Source organism: Marmota flaviventris, chromosome 2 (genome assembly GCF_047511675.1).
Source record: "Marmota flaviventris isolate mMarFla1 chromosome 2, mMarFla1.hap1, whole genome shotgun sequence".
Classification (NCBI taxonomy): domain Eukaryota; kingdom Metazoa; phylum Chordata; class Mammalia; order Rodentia; family Sciuridae; genus Marmota; species Marmota flaviventris.
In genome coordinates, this window is record NC_092499.1 from 204,044,496 (window position 1) to 204,061,995 (window position 17,500).

The window sequence follows — 17,500 nt, forward strand, 5'->3', positions numbered from 1 at the left end:
ACTCCTCGCGACCGGACCGGGTCGTGGCCGGACACACGCACCCGAGCGGCACAACCCTCACGCGGCACCGTGCGGGTGCCCGGCGCCCCGCGGGGGCGGGGGTGGCGGACCCGTCGTCCCCCCCCAAGCACCGGCACACAACGACGCCGTCGCCAGCGGACAAGCGGCGGTGGCGGCCAGGAGGCGGGGGCCGCGGCGGGCCCCCCCGTGGGAGCGAACTCGCGAAGGGTCGAGAGAGCGGGCGGGCCAGGGTCAGAAGAGACCAGACGGGGACGGGCCCGGCAGCACGAGGAGGCGGCGGCTGCAGCCAGCGTGGGGAGCGGCGCGCCAGAAGGGCGGCAGGAAACGGGAGCGGGCACCTGCCCACCCGCGGAGGAGCCCCGCCCGGAGAGAGCTGGCCGAGCCGCGCGGGCCGCACCGGCCGGACAAACCCAGGGCGGCACACGGTGTATCACCGCCAGCGCACGCACTAGGCGCACGGGCGGTCCCGCGTGGCCCCGGACGAGCCCCCGGCCGGGTTCCCTGCATCAGCCAACCTCCCGGGAGGGCCCTCGCGGGGGACAGGGCCCCACCGCCCCACCGCCGCCGCAAGAGGCGGGGAGCCCCCGAACCCTCAACCCGCACACCGTGACGAGCATCCCCAGCGACAACCGCCCGTCCAGCGTGCCCACCGCCACACCCGGTACACGCCCGGGAGGGGGCGGCAGCGCGGCCGCGACCAGTCAGCCAGGGGGGGAGGCTCGGCGGAGGCGAGGAGGGGGGCACAACCCCGCCGGGATGGAGGGCGCGCCGGAGGCAGCGAGGGGCAAAGAAACGCGGAGAGGAAACCGGGGAGAAGACCTCGGGCACAGAGTCGGGCCGCCAGGAAAACAAGCGGGGTCCCACCGCCACACGCGAGGGCGGTCCCGCACCGCCTGCGACGCCAACCCGGCCTCCGGTCCCAGCCCCGGAGCCTCCCAACGAGACCCGCCGCCCCGCCACCACAGGGTGGCCCTCCACGCGACGAGACGCGCCTGGACTCCAAACGCCAGCATGCAACGCCACACCTCGTGCCGGTCGAGTCCCACGACCTGGGCCTCTACGGCCCCAGGGTCCGCTCGCTCACCACGCCGCCCGCGGAACGCTCCCAGGGGGGGCCGCGGCGGCCGCGCCCCAGGCCAGCGCACACGCACGCAGGCCGCCCGCCGGCTCGGGACCGGGAGCGGGCAGAGGGCCACTCGCAGCGGGCGAGGGGGAAGGGGGGACGGGGCCCCTCAACCCCCGGCTGCGCGAACAGAGCCCCACCGCCACCGCGCGCACACACGCGGCAGGCACCAGCGGCCCACACAGTGGCCCCACGTGCGCCAGAGGGCCCGGCCAGGCCCAGCGGGAACCCTCCCCCGACTCGAGGGGGGGAGGCGTGGGCCGCGGTAGGCACAAAGAGCAGGCGCTCGGCCCCCACCCGCGGGGGGCCGGCGGACCCCCGCCCTCCCAGACGGCGGGAAGGGGGGGGACTCTCGCCTACACACACCACCGACGGTAGCGTAGCGCACAAGGCAGGGGGCGGCCAATGGGGGAATCCGGTACCCCACACGAGGCACGCCCTTCACGGATCGCTAGAGAAACGTTCCTCACTGAGGGTGGGCGGCACCCGACCCAGCCCCTCTCCCAACCGGCCGCCGAGACAACGAGGGGGATCTGCGGTATGGGCAAGCACAAGGCTTCTTGAGCGTTCGCGGCCGGGGACACCCAAAGCCCCATCGCCTCGGGGACCGGACCGGCCCCAGCTCGGCGTCCCGCCACAATCGCTCAAACGCCCGGGCGACGTCTCCTTTTCCCCACCGGAGGTGGGGAAGAGCGCCCGGGCGCCCGCTCGCCTAACACTCCCCACGCCACTCGGCACTGGGGACGACAACGCAACCCGCTCCCCCCGGAGAGGGAACGCGCAACGCTGCCGAGCTTACCGCCTCGATCCCCCGAGCGAAGCAACAACGCTCTTCCTTTCGGGCACTCGCCTCAGAAACCCCCGCAGACGGGGCGAGACCGACAGCGAGGCGGCGGCCGGCCGCGGCAGCGGCACTGGGATCGGGAACAGCACACACCGGCTCAGCCTCAGGCACCTCAGGAAACGACCCGGAGCGCCCCAGGAGCACCGAAGCAGAGGCGCACCGTCGCGCCAAAGCAGCACGGCGGCAGCCCTCCCCGGCGCGGGGAGGGCCACACACGGCCCTTGGCCGCCCAGAGCGGGCGGCAAGCGAGAAGCACCCGCTACGTCAAAGGACCCCGGGAGCGAGGTCGAGGCCGGATTCCGCACCCCCGCCCTTCCCCGCACCGCGAACGGGCGGGGAGGCAAGGCGAGGGACCCGCAGGCAGGACGAGAAGAGCTGGCCCATTCACCATGAATGTCCGTCCCTCGCCTGGCGCGGCTTTGGTCCAGCCCAGGAGAGCGCAGAGTCACCACATCGATCAGCAGGGTGGGCGGGAGAGACCCAGGGAGCAGGGGGAGACCCGGCGAGGACCGCTTCTAAGAGGAGCCTGCTACGGCCTCACCGGCCCCACACCCCAGGGAGAGCGGCCGACGACACGGAACGGGGAACGCCTGACACGCGCGACTCAGAGCCATGGAAACGAGCGTCGTCACACCGCCCCCGGTGCCCGCAGCGAGGAGCGCACGGGCGGTAAAGGACCACCCGCCACCTCCCCCGCCGCCCCCCGGCGCCAGAAGACCGGCCGGCCGGAGGTGGCACCACCGCGAGGGCACTCCAGGTGCGCCAAAGAGCCGTCGCACGCAGGCCCAGGCAAGCAGCTCCAGAGGGAACGGGTCCGGGCCACCCCATCAGCCCAGAGCCCGGCACGCACCCGGAGGCCCAAGCTCCCTCCCTCTGGCGGCACGCGCCAGAGGACAACGTGTCAGCACCTACCCGATGGCAGAAAACGGCCAACTCGGGCCAAAACAATCGCGACCGGGGCAACGGGGAACAGTTCACTCAGCACCGCCGCCTTCCCTGAACAGAGTCGCGGTCAGCACACCGCGATATCGGGCCCATCACCGAGCTCCAGAGCCCCTAGGGACAACTGGTCGACCCTCGTGGACGAAGGCGAAAACAAGAGACGGGGACCACCATCTCCAACGAGCAGGACCGGGGGGCGGCCGGGGAACACGCTAAGGCGACCCACCACCGAAGGACGCCGGGCATAGCCATCAGGACAAGCCCCGGGCAGCGGGCCCCCAAAGAGGGAATGCGGCAAGGCCGGCCAAGCACACCCCTCTGGCCCGCCCGGCGCAGCCCCGCGGCCCCGCGGCCAAAACCCGTGAGAGAGAGGGAGAGGGAGAGGGAGAGGCAGCGGGAGAAAAATAACACAGGAGTCCCGGCGACCGACCCAGACGGGGCCAAGCGAAGCCCGTGGCGGCGAAGGAACCGCTCAGACTGCCACCCGAGGCGCCCGCGGCCCGGACCGAGCAGGGAGAGAAGACAACCGACACACACACAAAAAGCCTGCCGGTCCAGTATACCGCCAACGGGCCACAACGGCCCAGCCCAGCGCGACCGAGACAGTTCCGCTGGCGCCGCCCAACTCCTGGATCTCTGTCTCGGCCACCGCCACCGAATATCACGCCTTGGCGACTTCCGAGGATCAGACGCTCCCATGAAAGCGGCCACCAGGTGGAGCTCGACAACCGTCAACCAAATCAGGCGGAAGGGACGCGGAACCTCGGGCGGCGTCAGCGGGATCCGCTCCGCAGGGGTCGTAGAGAGTCACCCGGACACATCCCACCAGCCGGGTCGCCCCGCCAGGGCCCCCCACAGCGGCGGGCGCGAGACGCAGGCAGATCGGCCCAGCACCCCTAGAGAATCCGGCCGGGGACACGGGCGGTGTGGGACTTCAAAACCGAAACCACCACGGTGAAGCCACTATCAGACGGGCAGATTGCTAGGCCACGGTCGGATCCATCCACAGAATGGAGGAATTGACAGAAACGTGTAAAAACCCGTTGAAATCGGTTGCTTGGGAATTTGATCTGCTGGTCTTTGGGCTTGGTGTTTCCGCCTGTTTCTGTACCCAAAAAAAAAAAAAAAAAAAAACCGGAAGATGAACAGCCTCTGAGAATCCTTCCTCCTCTGTCTGTGTCTGTGGTTCAGTGCCAGAGGGCCGGCCTAGCACATAGGAGGCACTGGGTTTGAGCCTTAGCGTGGCATACAAAAAGGAACACAGTCAAGAGAAGGCGTGCTGTCCACCTACAACTACTCTAAAAAAGAAAAAAGAAAAAAAAAGAATGCTGACCATAATAGGAAAAAGGATTCTTCCTTGTGGAGTTCTATTTTGTCTGGCCACATTTTATATACATATATAAGCATTTTTTTTTATTTTTTTAAGAGAGAGTGAGAGAGAATTTTAATATTTACTTTTTAGTTTTCGGTGGACACAACATCTTCGTTTGTATGGGGCGCTGAGGACCGAACCCGGGCCGCACGCAACCAGGCGAGTGCGCTGCCACTTGAGCCACATCCCCAGCCCCTTTTTTAACTTTTACTTATTTTTCTTTTTTAAAGACAAAAGAAGGAGAGGGAGGGAGGGAGGGAGGGAGGGAGAGAGAGAGAGAGAGAGAGAGAGAGAGAGAGAGAGAGAGAGAGAGAATTTTTTAATGTTTGTTTTTCAGTATTCAGTGAGCACAACATCTTTATTTTATTTTATGTGGTGCTGAGTATAGAACCCAGCGCCCCGCGCATGCCAGGGGAGCGCGTTACCACTTGAGCCTCATCCCCAGCCCATTAATTCTTATCTGTATTTGTGTTTTTATTTACCAATTTTTTTTTTTCATCTTGTGAAAACAGATCAACTTTAATTTCAGCACCTGAAGCTATCCAAGGGTATGCTCTATAAAGGTCATGGGACTGTTGTACACATTCAATAAAGTGACAACTCTGCCATACCACTTAGTATCTCACAATCAGGAACATACTTTTGAATTGCTTAAACAGAATCCACAGAATTAAAACAAAATCAGAAGCCATCCACAGTTATACTGATTGTCAATTACAAGTTTTACAATTAATACTTGATATAACAGTCAATATATAGCAGGGGATATTGAAATGATTTCAGACTCTCATCCAGTTGTATTCGATTGGGAAGGTTTCTTGAATGGGGATAAAACTGGCCAAAGATAGATACAACCAGGATCAGACCAGCAAGTAAAAGTTCTACCACAGTTTCTGTGGTTTCCACTTTTTTTTTCTTTGTCAGTTAAAAGTGAACAGTGAGAATTAAATACTTATCTTTACATATACACAAGGTATGCTGTGAAGCATATTTGCTTACAAACATATAAAAATACTTGTTGAATAGTTCAATAAGAAAATAATGCACAAAAGTACATAGCAAAAACATTAACCATCTGTGACTCTGGAAAGCTCAATTCCGTGTTTTATATGACAGCAAACAAAAACAACTTTAGTTTTTTTGGAATGCCTTAAACCTGAAATACTTGAAAAGGAAGACAGACAGAAATCATTCATTCTTATCCTTAGCATGGCTGTGAAAGAGTTAAATTAAGAAACCAAGTACACATTGAGATGCCCAAGTCCAGAATGAGTCCAAATATTTGGCCACATAGAACACTATCATCTTCAAGAGGAGGAGTCATCACAGGCTTGATAAGCAGTTTTTTGTTTTTTTTTTTAAAGAGAGAATTTTTTAATATTTATGTTTTAGCTTTCGGCGGACACAACATCTTTGTATGTGGTGCTGAGGATGGAACCCGGGCCGCACGCATGCCAGGCGAGCGCGCTACCACTTGAGCCACATCCCCAGCCCCGAGAAGCAGGTTTTAATCCATAAATACAATAGGTATTTTGGTATTTTGGCCACTGGGAAACAAAAGCTGTAGTATCAAGAAAGGTCTGATATGTCTCAATTTTGTAAACTCCGTTCAGTGTATTTAAGGTTATGTAAGGTTGACATCAAAATCTTTAAAGATAGGCAAAAAATTCATATTAAAAAAAACAACCCTCCTGTGGATGTTAGAATAACAGTAGGTAATATGATTCCAGAAGTTAAAAATTATTTCACAACCTAAAACTTCAGCTTAGCAAACAGCTTAGGTTGCACAACTGATTCATCCCTATTAAGATGCAAGCCCTTAAAAGAAGAATATGTCTGTATATGTAGACATGTATTTAGAAAGAATCAGATCATCTTTGAAGCAGCCTTAGTGTTTCCTTTAAATTGGTCTGGAAAGGATTAGCCGGCTTCTTGGTCTAAGGCTAACACGGTGATCATTTGTCTAAGGCTAGAAAGGTACCAACATGAGGTAAACCATCAGGAGAGGAGGAGGAGATGAGGGCTTTTCCTGGGAGTTGGTAGCTAAAATTCAAGGGATTCTTAGAAAATGACACAATGGCAGCCTTTCTTGTCTTTTTCTTTCCGAGTTGGTTCCGGTGAAGGAGGACATTCTTGCTCTTGAAATTTCCTTATAACCCGGACAAGTTCATGAAAGGCTTGATCTACATTCATCCTCATCTTTGCTGATGCCTCCATGTATGTTACTTTAAGTTGCCATGCTAACTGCTGTCCTTCCTCCTGTGTAACCTGTCTTTGATGATCCAGGTCTGCTTTATTACCAATTAAAATCATTGGAAACTCATCACGATCCTTTACTCTGAGAATCTGTCTTTGAAACGTATAGATTTCTTCAAAACTGCGGAGCCCAGCCGGGCCGGGCCGCGCCGAGCCGCGCCGAGCCTCCGCCGCCGCCCGCCCTAGGCCCGGCTTCGGGGACGTGTGCGGACGGGCGGGGGTCCCGAGCGCCGGGAGCTGCCAGGAAGGACTCTGGGCGCGGCAGCAAGCCCCGGGGCTGACTTGGTGCCGCCCGAGGCGCAGAGAAGCCGACTGAGCGCAGGGGTCAGGGGCTGTAGCGGCCGGGGACTGGCTCCTCTGAGCTTCTCCGCAGCGCCTGCGGAACGCAGCCTCCACCGCCGCTACAAATGGCCGTCTATTTACCTATCTATTTACCTGAGTTTTTTGTTGTTTTTTGAGCATTTTCTTAAACCGCAAGTCATTTTCCATTGGGTCACAGAGCCAAATTTTACGTTTAGGCACTTGGTAATAAGAAGCTATAACAGGGCTCTAAGAGCGGTTGCCTTGGCTAAAAAGCGTGGGCCCTTGTCCCAGAGCGAAACAACAACAACAACAACAACGGGGGGGGGGGGGGGGGGACAAAAAGCCAAAAAAAAAAAAAAGAATCAAACAAATAATCCAATCAATCCATGGGCCAAGGACCTGAACAGATACTTCTCAGAAGTGGATTAAGACGCTCCTATAAAAGCGGCCACCAGGGGGAGCTCGAAAACCGTCAACAAAATCAGGCGGAAGGGACGCGGAACCTCGGTCGGTGTCAGCGAGATCCGCTTAGCAGGGGTCGTAGAAAGTCACCTGGACACGTCCCGCCAGCTGCCCACCCCACCCCCACCCCCACCCCACCCCCCACCCCGCGCCAGGGTCCCCCGCAGCAGCAGGAGGCGCCGGCAGTCTGCCCAGCACCCCTAGAGAATCCGGCGGTGTGGGACTTCAAAACCGAAACCACCACGGTGAAGCCACAATTAGTCAGGCCGACTGACTGATAGGCCACGGTTGGATCCATCCAGACTATGTAGGAATTGACGGAAACATGTAAAAATCAGTTTGAAATCGGTTGCTTGGGAATTTGATCTGCTTGTCTTTGGGCTTTGTGTTTCCTGCTTTTTCAGTACAAAAAAAAAAAATTGGAAGATGACCAGCCTCTGAGAATCCTTTCTTGTCTAGGGGCTGTCTGTGTCTTTGGGTCAGTGGCAGAGGACCGGCCTAGCACAGAGTTTGAGCCTTAGCACGCCATACAAAAAGGAACAAATCGAAAGAAGGTGTGCTGTCCACCGACAACGTACTACGAAACAGAAAAAAAAAAAAAAAAAGAATACTAATCATAATAGGAAAAAGGATTCTTCCTTGTGGAGTTCTATTTTGTCTGTTTGGCCATTTTATCTTTTTATTTCTTTCTTTCTTTCTTTTTTTTTTTTTTTTTTTTTGTTGTTGTTGTTGTATTTTTATTTTTATTGATCTATCAATATCACGGAGCCAAATTTTACATTTAGGCACTTGGTAATAAGAAGCTGTAACAGGGCTCTAAGTGAGGGTGCCTTGGCTAAAAAGCATGGTCTGTTGCCCTAGACTGAAACACCACATGCTCTGGGATAAATCAAGCTGGAGAAAGCTTGCCATCTCTACCTTCATTTTTATCTGTGTGCACATATTACGCACTGTTTCATCTAAGAAGTAGCAGTGCAACCAATATCTATCAGCCCTAAATGGACCCAACCCCTGCCCTCCCCAGCCACACAGGAGACCACAGTCTGAGCAAGAGCACTTCATGGTGTTGTCAGTCTGGTGTTGTGGCTCAATGGTACAGCACTTACCAAGTACGTATGAGGCACAGGGTTCAATCCCAGCACCACATTAAAATCATCATCATCACCTAAATAAACAAAATAAACATATGTATTTATTTATCTGTTTATTTATTGGAGGAGGCCTGTAACCAGGGATTGAACTCAGTGGCACTCACTGACTGCTGAGCCACATCCCCTAGCCCTACCTATCTAGTATGTTACTTAGAGACAGGGTCTCACTGAGTTGCTTAGTGTCTCACTTTTGCTGAGGGTGGCTTTAAACTCTCGATCCTCCTGCCTCGGCTGTGTGTGTGTGTGTGTGTGTGTGTGTGTGTGTGTGTGTGAGAGAGAGAGAGAGAGAGAGAGAGAGAGAGAGAGAGAGAGAGAGAAGCGTGTCTGGGATGACAGGCATAGGCCACTGTACCCAGTCACTTATTTATTTTATTTTCAGTATGACTTCAAGGTACACACAAGACAATCACTGCCAGGCGTAGGAGGAACATAGCACATTGATAAACAGTCAGATGTTTGAGGAAGCATTCAACAATCTTAAGGTAGTGTGCAAGTCTTTCAATAACCTCAAAATACCTACATGAGGGTTGGGATTGTAGCTCAGTGGTAGAGTGCTTGCCTTGCATTCGTGAGGCCCTGGGTTCCATCCTCAGCACCACATAAAAATAAATAAATAAAAATAAAGATATTGTGTCCATCTACAGCTAGCTGAAAAATAAATAAATGGATGAATGAATAAATAAATACCTACATGAAAACCAGAGAGAATTAAAAGAAAAGATGGATAAATCTATTATGGCAAAGAGGCGAGAACACTCATCCCTTAGCAGCTGACGACTTAGGCCATAAATAAATAATCAGTAACAAAGGACAGCAGAACTACATCGCGAACAACCCACACCTAATGGGCATGTTCAGAACACTGCAAGGCCACCACCACACAGCAGACATTCTTTTAAAGCGAATACGGAATGTTTACCAAAGTTGACCGTAGAATGGAACATAAACCAAATCTCCACAAAGTCTAAAAGATGAAATCACACCACAACTCTTCTCTGAACAACACAAAAGTAAGCTGGAGGTCGGGCATGTTGGCCACTGCCAGGAGTCATTTCAAGAACCGGATTAAACCCAAAGAAAGTATAAACCTGTAGATTCACAAATCTCAGGGAGAAATAGCAGCATCCATCTTTCACAAACTCTTGAGAGGGGCAGGTCAGGGGTCAAGGTGAGATTGAAATACCCCCAACAAAGTGTCAACTTTATCAAACCAGTAGCCTAGAGAGAGCAGGTACTTGTACTATTCCTTCTCGGTGCCATTGTGGTTTTTCTTTGGGGGGGGGGGGGGAGGGGTGGTTCCAGCCTCTTTGGGTTCCTACCACTTTGTCTGCAAGGGAAAATTTGTTTTCTGTCAGGATGGGGTGCCAGTTATCAGGACGGGCGGGGAAGTAAGATTCTTACACTAAACCGGGCTTGCTTGGGGGCAGGTCTCAGTTCTAATTTACATAACAAAAGGCAGTGCAAAGTCTCTCCCACTGCCCCTGAAGGAAGAAAAATGTGGCCTCTCCAGGCTGTTCACAATTCCCAACCTGTTTCAAATTCCAGTATGGTTTCGCGTATCTGTTTTAAGGGTCAGTTTGTCTCTCTAACTCTGCATTTATGCTGACCGATTGGTTTAAAACTAAACTAAGAGGTTAATTTGAATATCATTTGTTTCACAGCATTGGTTCAATGTGTCCACCAGCATTTAATTTCTCTCTCCTGATGTTCCTTAGTAATCTGATTGCTTTGGCCTCCTTCTCCTGGATCATGTGTAACTTGCCCCCCTTTGGTATAAAAAGAAACCTAGGAGGAGATTGATCCTAAAGAAAAGGGGTGCTCCACTAAGTGAGAAACTGAAAATCAAGCGAGAGAGAGAGAGAGAGAGAGAGAGAGAGAGAGAGAGAGAGAGAGAGTGTAAGTTATAGAGAGAGAAGGGGAGAGTCTCTTGTACTTCGGGGTTTTTGTTTGTCTGTCTGTCTGTTTGTTTCTTTGTTTGTTTGTTTGTTCTCTAATAATTACAGTGTTTCAATTGGAAGCTCTGCCCTGGGTAATTCTTTCCAATTCTTAGAAAGTAGTAACTGTGGTTATGTTCATTTCTGTTAATGATCCATTCTTCCTGCCTCTTAAATTCATTGATCACCCAGAACTTTTTTGTTTGGGGCAGGAGGGGGCCAGGTGCTTGAGAGAATTTTTTTTTTTTTTCCTGTGTCATTTGAATGGAGATTTGGACCTCTGACTAAGAGTAGAGTTTTCCTAGAGAAAAGAGAAGAGCTCTAAGGGAAAAGCAGGGGGATTAGATTTAAAAAAAAAAAAAAAAAAGGCCTTTTGAAACCAAACTATTGTTAGGTAAAACTGCTTACTCTTTGCCGTGAATGAGAAGAATCTTAAAATATGTGATATGTTTGGGTCAGTCCAATGTGTCTTTGCGATGATTCATCATCTGAAGTGGCACCCCCTTTCTCCACTGAAAAGTCTTAACTGGGCCTCTTCAGAAATCTTCACCCAGACTGGTTTTAGGTCTGTCAGCCCGAAGAGTCTCTGCCAAAGAATTCAAGGTGGATAAACTTCCTATTTTCGTGTCACCCTGTTTACTTGGCCACTGGCCGAGAAGATACCAGCACTCCCCCTTACTAGTTTTTCACAAACATATCCAGAATAGTACTTTGAAGAAATGTGCAAACAAGGCCTCTGGCCTTGAGCTGGACTTCACAGAGATGTCTACAGGTTTAAGATACGAGAAGAAGTTACCAACTGGACTCCATGGTAACAGCTGGCAGGGGGAGACTAGACAGGGGAGAAGAAGCTCTCCCCTTCTCAGGTGTTGTCCTCGAGGGGTTAACATGCCCAGAACAGTGAGAGAAAAAGCTGCTTTTATGTGAACTTCTGCTGACCATGAGTTTCTGAGCCCCTCCCCTTACATGCTCGGTAGAAAACTCTGAGACTACCTGAACTCAGGGGATTAATTCATTACAGCAAAAGCCAGCCGTGTCCTCTGAACTTGGCTGCAGCCAAATAAAACCGTTTTCCTGCTCTGTTCGGTCGGTGCCTTGCCTCATTTGTCCCTACAACACATCCATGTAAGGAAGACTTTATCAAACCAGTAGCCTAGGTAAAGCAGGTTCCAGGTTGCTTTTTGCCACCACCACCACCACCACCAACAACAACAACAACCCCTCCCCCCTTTCGCCCCCCCCCCTTCTTTGCAACTGAGAGATAAGATCCAGCTAACATGGGTCACTCTATATGCAATGAATACCAATAATTTCTTCTGATTTTTTTTAACTACATACAAACAAACAAACCAAAAACCATGAAAAGTATAAACTATGTTACTGAGAATCAAGAAGAGTAATTCACTCATGTAAATTCAGAAATTCGTAAGGGTGGCTGTGGTTTCTGTCTGTTGCTGTTGTTGTCCTTTTTGTCTTTTTTAAAAAAAATTTTCTCCCAACTGTCAAATCAAGGAACTGGGGGGGGGGGAGGTGGGGGGGGGGTCAGAAAGAAAATGTAACAGGGGTCCACTTTATATGCTTTGAGTATAAGTCTCACTGCTCAGCCACTGAGGCTCATGTTAAAACCCATATCCTTTTTCCTTTCTCTTTTTCCTTCCCTCCCCCTCCCTAATCGTAGGTGAAGGCTATATTGACTTTCAGGGTCGGTTATCTGCCCATTGGCTAACAAATATTTAGAATTTCCATCCAGAAAATCACTTTTCTGTTTGATAACCTTGTTAGGCCTCGAACAACAGAGTGTCAGCAGAGTCGTCAGAGTTTTGTTGCTGTAAAGGTTCAGTTCTTATGTTTTCTTATTATAATAAATTCCCCCTCTTCCTTCTGAGATGCTTTGCCTCTGAGCAACACCCCCCCCAACACCTACCCCCCCTTCTCTCTCTCTCTCTCTCTCTCTCTCTCTCTCTCTCTCTCTCTCTCTCTCTGTCTCTCATTACCGCAGGGCTCCATAAGTTGCTGAGGCTGTGTTAGTCTTGTGATTCTCCTGAATCACCCCACATGTCTGTCACTGGAGATGTGTGCACATCTGGGGACTAGAGTAGTATGCTGTGTGTGAGAGATTATTTTATTCTTCAAAAGTCGGTACACTTAAAGACATATAGGTTTCCTACATGAGAGGTCACCAATTAGTGCCCTTTTTATTAGAACGTGTATTGTATCGAAGCTCTAAACTTATCCCATAGTCAGTGACACATGTGGAAGTTCTAACATATGCATTCGCATTCGGTGTAACATTCAGATTTAAAAAAAAGAAAAAAAAGATCTGTGCTTGGGGCTGGGGATGCGGCTCAAGTGGTAGCCCGCTCACCTGGCATGCGTGCGGCCCGGGTTTGATCCTCAGCACCACATACTAACAAAGATGTTGTGTCCACCGAACTAACTAACTAACTAACTAACTAACTAACTAACTAAATAAATAAATATTTAAAAATTCTCTCTCTCTCTGTCTCTCGCTCTCACACTCTCTCTAAAAAAAAGTTTAAAAATAAATAAATAAATAAAAAGATCTGTGCCATTAATGACCAGTTTTCACATCTGTTAGTTTTAATTGAGTAAGTAAGGGTTTGGTGATCGTTTGTTGAAAGAATACTCCTGTACCAGGTGAGTGGCACTGTTTTCTGAACGCATAAGAGTATTTGTCCACTTGAGTCCAAGCTGTTCACCTAGGTCCAACTGTTGGTGAGCAAAAACCACATCGTGGCAGTTATCTGGCCAGAGTCATAGATTCTGAACGTGGCTTCCAAAGTCAAAGGTCAATGAATGTACGTAGGACTTCTAGGCAATGTGATGTGAAGATCTCTGGGCTTGTTGTACAATAAATATGTCTGTGTTCCTTCAGCATTGAAGGAAATGTATTCATTCTAGAATGCAAAGCTTGGGCTAGGGTTTTAGCTCGGTAGTAGACCACTTGCCTGGGACGTGTGGGGCGCCGGATTCGATCCTGAGCACCACAGAACCCAAAACAAAGGGGCACACAAGCAAATAGGGTAAAGATAGTGTGTCCATCCATCTACAACTCAAGAAATTAAAGGGGAAAATAATTAAAATGCAAGTTTTAGCCAGGCATGGGTTGGGGGTTCATGTCTGTCCTCCCCCCCCCCCCCCAGAGGATCAGGAGGAGCTTGAGAGAAGGATTGTAAGCTCATAGCGAGAGAAAGTAACCTCGCGAGACCCCTGTCTCCAAAAGAAAAGTTGTGATAGTAAAAGCAAATGGGACTCCGTTTTGTTTTATGTCTCCATTCTGTAAAACAACCAGGCCAAGTAGAAGGGTGATGACTGGGGCAAGATGTTCTTTTCCTTGTGCTATAGAAACCTTTAAGAACACGGAACTACGTGATGGGACATTGTTTCTGTAACTAGCCCATAACGGGGGGGGGGGGGGGGGGGGGCTATGCTTCTGTCACTGGAGTGGCTAGGCTGATTGTGATTGGCTGAGCGTCCCTCCGCCTGACTTCACTCTCCCGCTTCTGTAACATGGCTTGCTTGCATTAGCTAGACGCCCCCTCCCCCCAAAACGTCCCTTTTGCAGGTTTCAGGCTTATAAGGGGCACCCTTGCAATTGTTTGGGGCTGGCCAGGGGAACAGCTTTATGTTCTTCTGCTCAGTCGCCACTACTTGTGCTTTAATAAAGGCTTGATTCCTTTCTACGTGAGTGGTCTGGAAGTCAGTTTTTGAAACCCTGGGACCAAGCTTTAACTAGAACAAGCAAGCAAGCCAGAAAACAAATGAATAGATAGATAGATAAATTGAATATGGGGATGTGGCTCAGTCAGTGGTCAAGTGAGCGCTTCTGGGTTCAACTCATAAATCAATGGATTTACCAAAAATGTATAAAAATATCTGTATAAAAAAGGGATGTTGGTTTAGCTCAGTGGTAAACTGTGTCTGTGTTCAGTCCCCAGTTCCAGGCTCCAGTCAGAAACCAGCCCCTGTGTGAGGGGCTGGTTTTTAGTTCCATCCCCACCAAGGAAACCCTGACATGAGTATGGGGAGCCTTATTTGTCTATTGGATGCCAAGGGTAGAGTGATTTCCATCTTGATCTGCCCCCCCCCCCCCCGCTTTTTTTTTGTGTGTGTGTGTGTGAGCAAGGTCTCTTCTAGTGTCTTGATTTTATTTATTTATTTATTTATTTATTTGGCCTAGTTGGAAACAATGCCTTTGTGTTATTAGTTTCTTTTTATCTGGAGCCGAGGATGGAACCCAGGGCCTCGAATATGCTAGGCGAGCACTCCAACGCTGAGATATAAAGGACCCCAGCCCATCCCAGCCCAGCACGGCAGTCTTCAATTTTTTTTTTTTTTTTCCTTTCCCGTGGGCACTTTGAGATGAGATTTCCTTGCCTGTTTTGGTTGTTTGAGTCTCTCTTTGTTCACTACTTTTGTTTCTTTTGTGATGCTAGGCTGGGGAAGAGACCCAGGGCCTTGGGCATTGGTCCACAAACGGTCTTGATTGCTGGGCAACACCCTCACCTTTTTTCCTTTGTCTCTTCCCTTCCCCAGAAAGTAAACCCAGGAAGGGCCCCCCTCTCCTTCTCCCAGGCCCAAATTCATCCTGTTTGGGTTTTGTGCGCAGACCGGTACACACTAGACACACACACACACACACACACACACACACACACACAGGAAACATCACTGTTTTGTTTTTGTTTGTTTCTCTCTTAACCTCATCCAGGCCCTCCCTCATAACTCTCAGGGGTGGGGGAAGGTGTTTACTATGGACCTCTAGTGGTGACAGCCTTGGGAGGGACTACTGCTGGGGAATTGGAGTGAGTGGGATGGGGGAAGTGTGGATTATAGTTCAAATTCCAAGGGTCGGGCAGAGGCACAGAAGCTATCTCCTAGGTGGGGCATGTTAAAGGCTAAGGAAAGTGATCAGATACCAGGGGTGAAAGCGATATGTCCTCCCCGCCCCCCAGTGCTTCCGGGGGACTTTACTGTATGGGGGAGGGGGGGCGGGGGAACAACCGCACTGAGGCCCGTGCCCATCTGTCTTTCCAGGGACTCAGTAGGCTGAGGGAAGAGAGGAAGATATGACGCGGCGGCTTGCAGCTTAGTGATCTCTATATGGATATAGATATACATATCTAAGTCTGTCTGTCTGTCTCTCTCTCTATCTATCTATGTCTACACATGTAGATAGATTATATCTAAACTGGAAATGGAACTCAGGCAGGCCTTCCAAAATGACGGTAGCTTTGCGCCACCTAGCGTTCAGTGACTGCAACTAACGAGGCTGCCCTTTTCAGACCACAGACCACTCACTGTGGACTCCCAAGTTCCACAGGGTGGAAACCCGTCGCTATGCACATTCTCGTGTATATGCTTGTGTTTCTGACCCGGTGGCAAGATGAGATCCGACTGAAGAAGCCAAGCAAGCCTAAAACGTGTGTCCCACCTTCACCACTCCTAAGTGTGGAGGATTAGCTGACTGAGAAAGCCTTAGGGGAGGGAGCAGCTTCGGTCCCATAGGGGACAGTTGGGGAAGGCAAGGACCCTGAGTAGCTGCACAGTTGCTCTGGGATCCAATTTTACCTGTAGAACTACTCGGCGCTACATAAACCTCAGCCAGCCAGCCAGCCTGTGCTGCATTTTGTCCTGTCTTTATTGGTATTAGGTACTTTCCAGAAGAAATGGGGGGGGGGGGGGGATTTCCCATCTCGTGTCAAGAGTCTCCCGGGACCGAATCCTCCTTGTCCATGCTTTCCTTGAAGATCCTTTAGAGATTCTTCACTTCGAGATGGACGGATGTGTGTGCTGCTGCAGGTTTGACAGCCATCCGGGAGGAAAAACAACCACCAAAAAAAAAAAAAAAAAAAAAAAAGTGTCCCAAATCATCTTTGTCATCATTCCACCATCCTTGGAAGAAGGAAGTCGATCCAAAAGTCCTGGAAGAGAACAGTAAGAGTAGTGAAAGATCAGAATGGTAGGACCGTGTCCAGCAACCACCACCTCAGCTACTCACCAGAGAAGGTGAGGTCCTGGGAGTACTCAGGCAACCTCCAGAGACCTTGAGCTTTAACCAGCAAATAGAGAAAGGAGAGAGGGAAGGGGAAGGACACCCCCCGCCACCCCATGTGATAACACCACCACAGGGTTTATCACAGACTGAGATAGGATGTTGTCTCCTTTGATGTTAGCCAACATGAGCAATCAAGGGACACTCCCTCTCAAAAAAAAAAAAAAAAAAAAAAAAAAAAAAAATTGAGGTGTAACTCCGTGGTGGTGGTTAGGTACTTCTGGATTCAATCCAGTGGAAATCATATCACCTTTCTTCCCTGTTTTAGGCAGACTTATCTGTCCTTGAGTCCACGCCCAGCGTAGTCTTGAAGTCACATAGACTTTGGAGACCAGAGGATGTCAGAAATGACTCTTATCAAAAGTAAGAAGCCGAATTACAACTGCGGCCAGGAAGAAGTGCAAGGTGGCCTTTGAATCTCCTCTACAAAACCTCCTGTTGTTGCTGACGTGCAGAAGAGTCCCTGTGTTTTTGCTTTGCCAGTGCTGCCATAAGCCTTTTTTCCTGTGTCTCAAGGCCTTGCCATCCTTATTGGATTGGGCCAAGCTTTCAGCATCAGGAAGAGGAGAGAGAGAGAGAGAGAGAGAGAGAGAGAGAGAGAGAGAGAGAGAGAGAGAAAGGCCGGGGGAGGGGGAGCAAATATTAAAAAAAAAAAAATCAAGAACAAAAATAAAGAAAAGTAACCGAAAGGAAGCACCACCAGCACCAGCACCAGCAGGAAAGAAACAGTGAAGCAAAAGTGAAAGAAAGGAAGGAGGGAAGGAGAGAGGGAGCGAGCGAGAGTTGAGTTGGTGGGCAAGGAAGGACAGAAATGCACAAACACTCAAGAGCACCCCCCCCTGGCTGTGACATTCCTCTCCAGGTACTGACCACCAAGAGAAGAAAAAGCCCAGACCCACACAAGTAATGATTTGATGCATGCAATTAAAACTGAACTCCCGATTAGGAAAGAATGTCCCCACTTGAAATAAGGAATATTCGTGGAGTCATCCTACCGCCACTTATAGCTAAAAAGA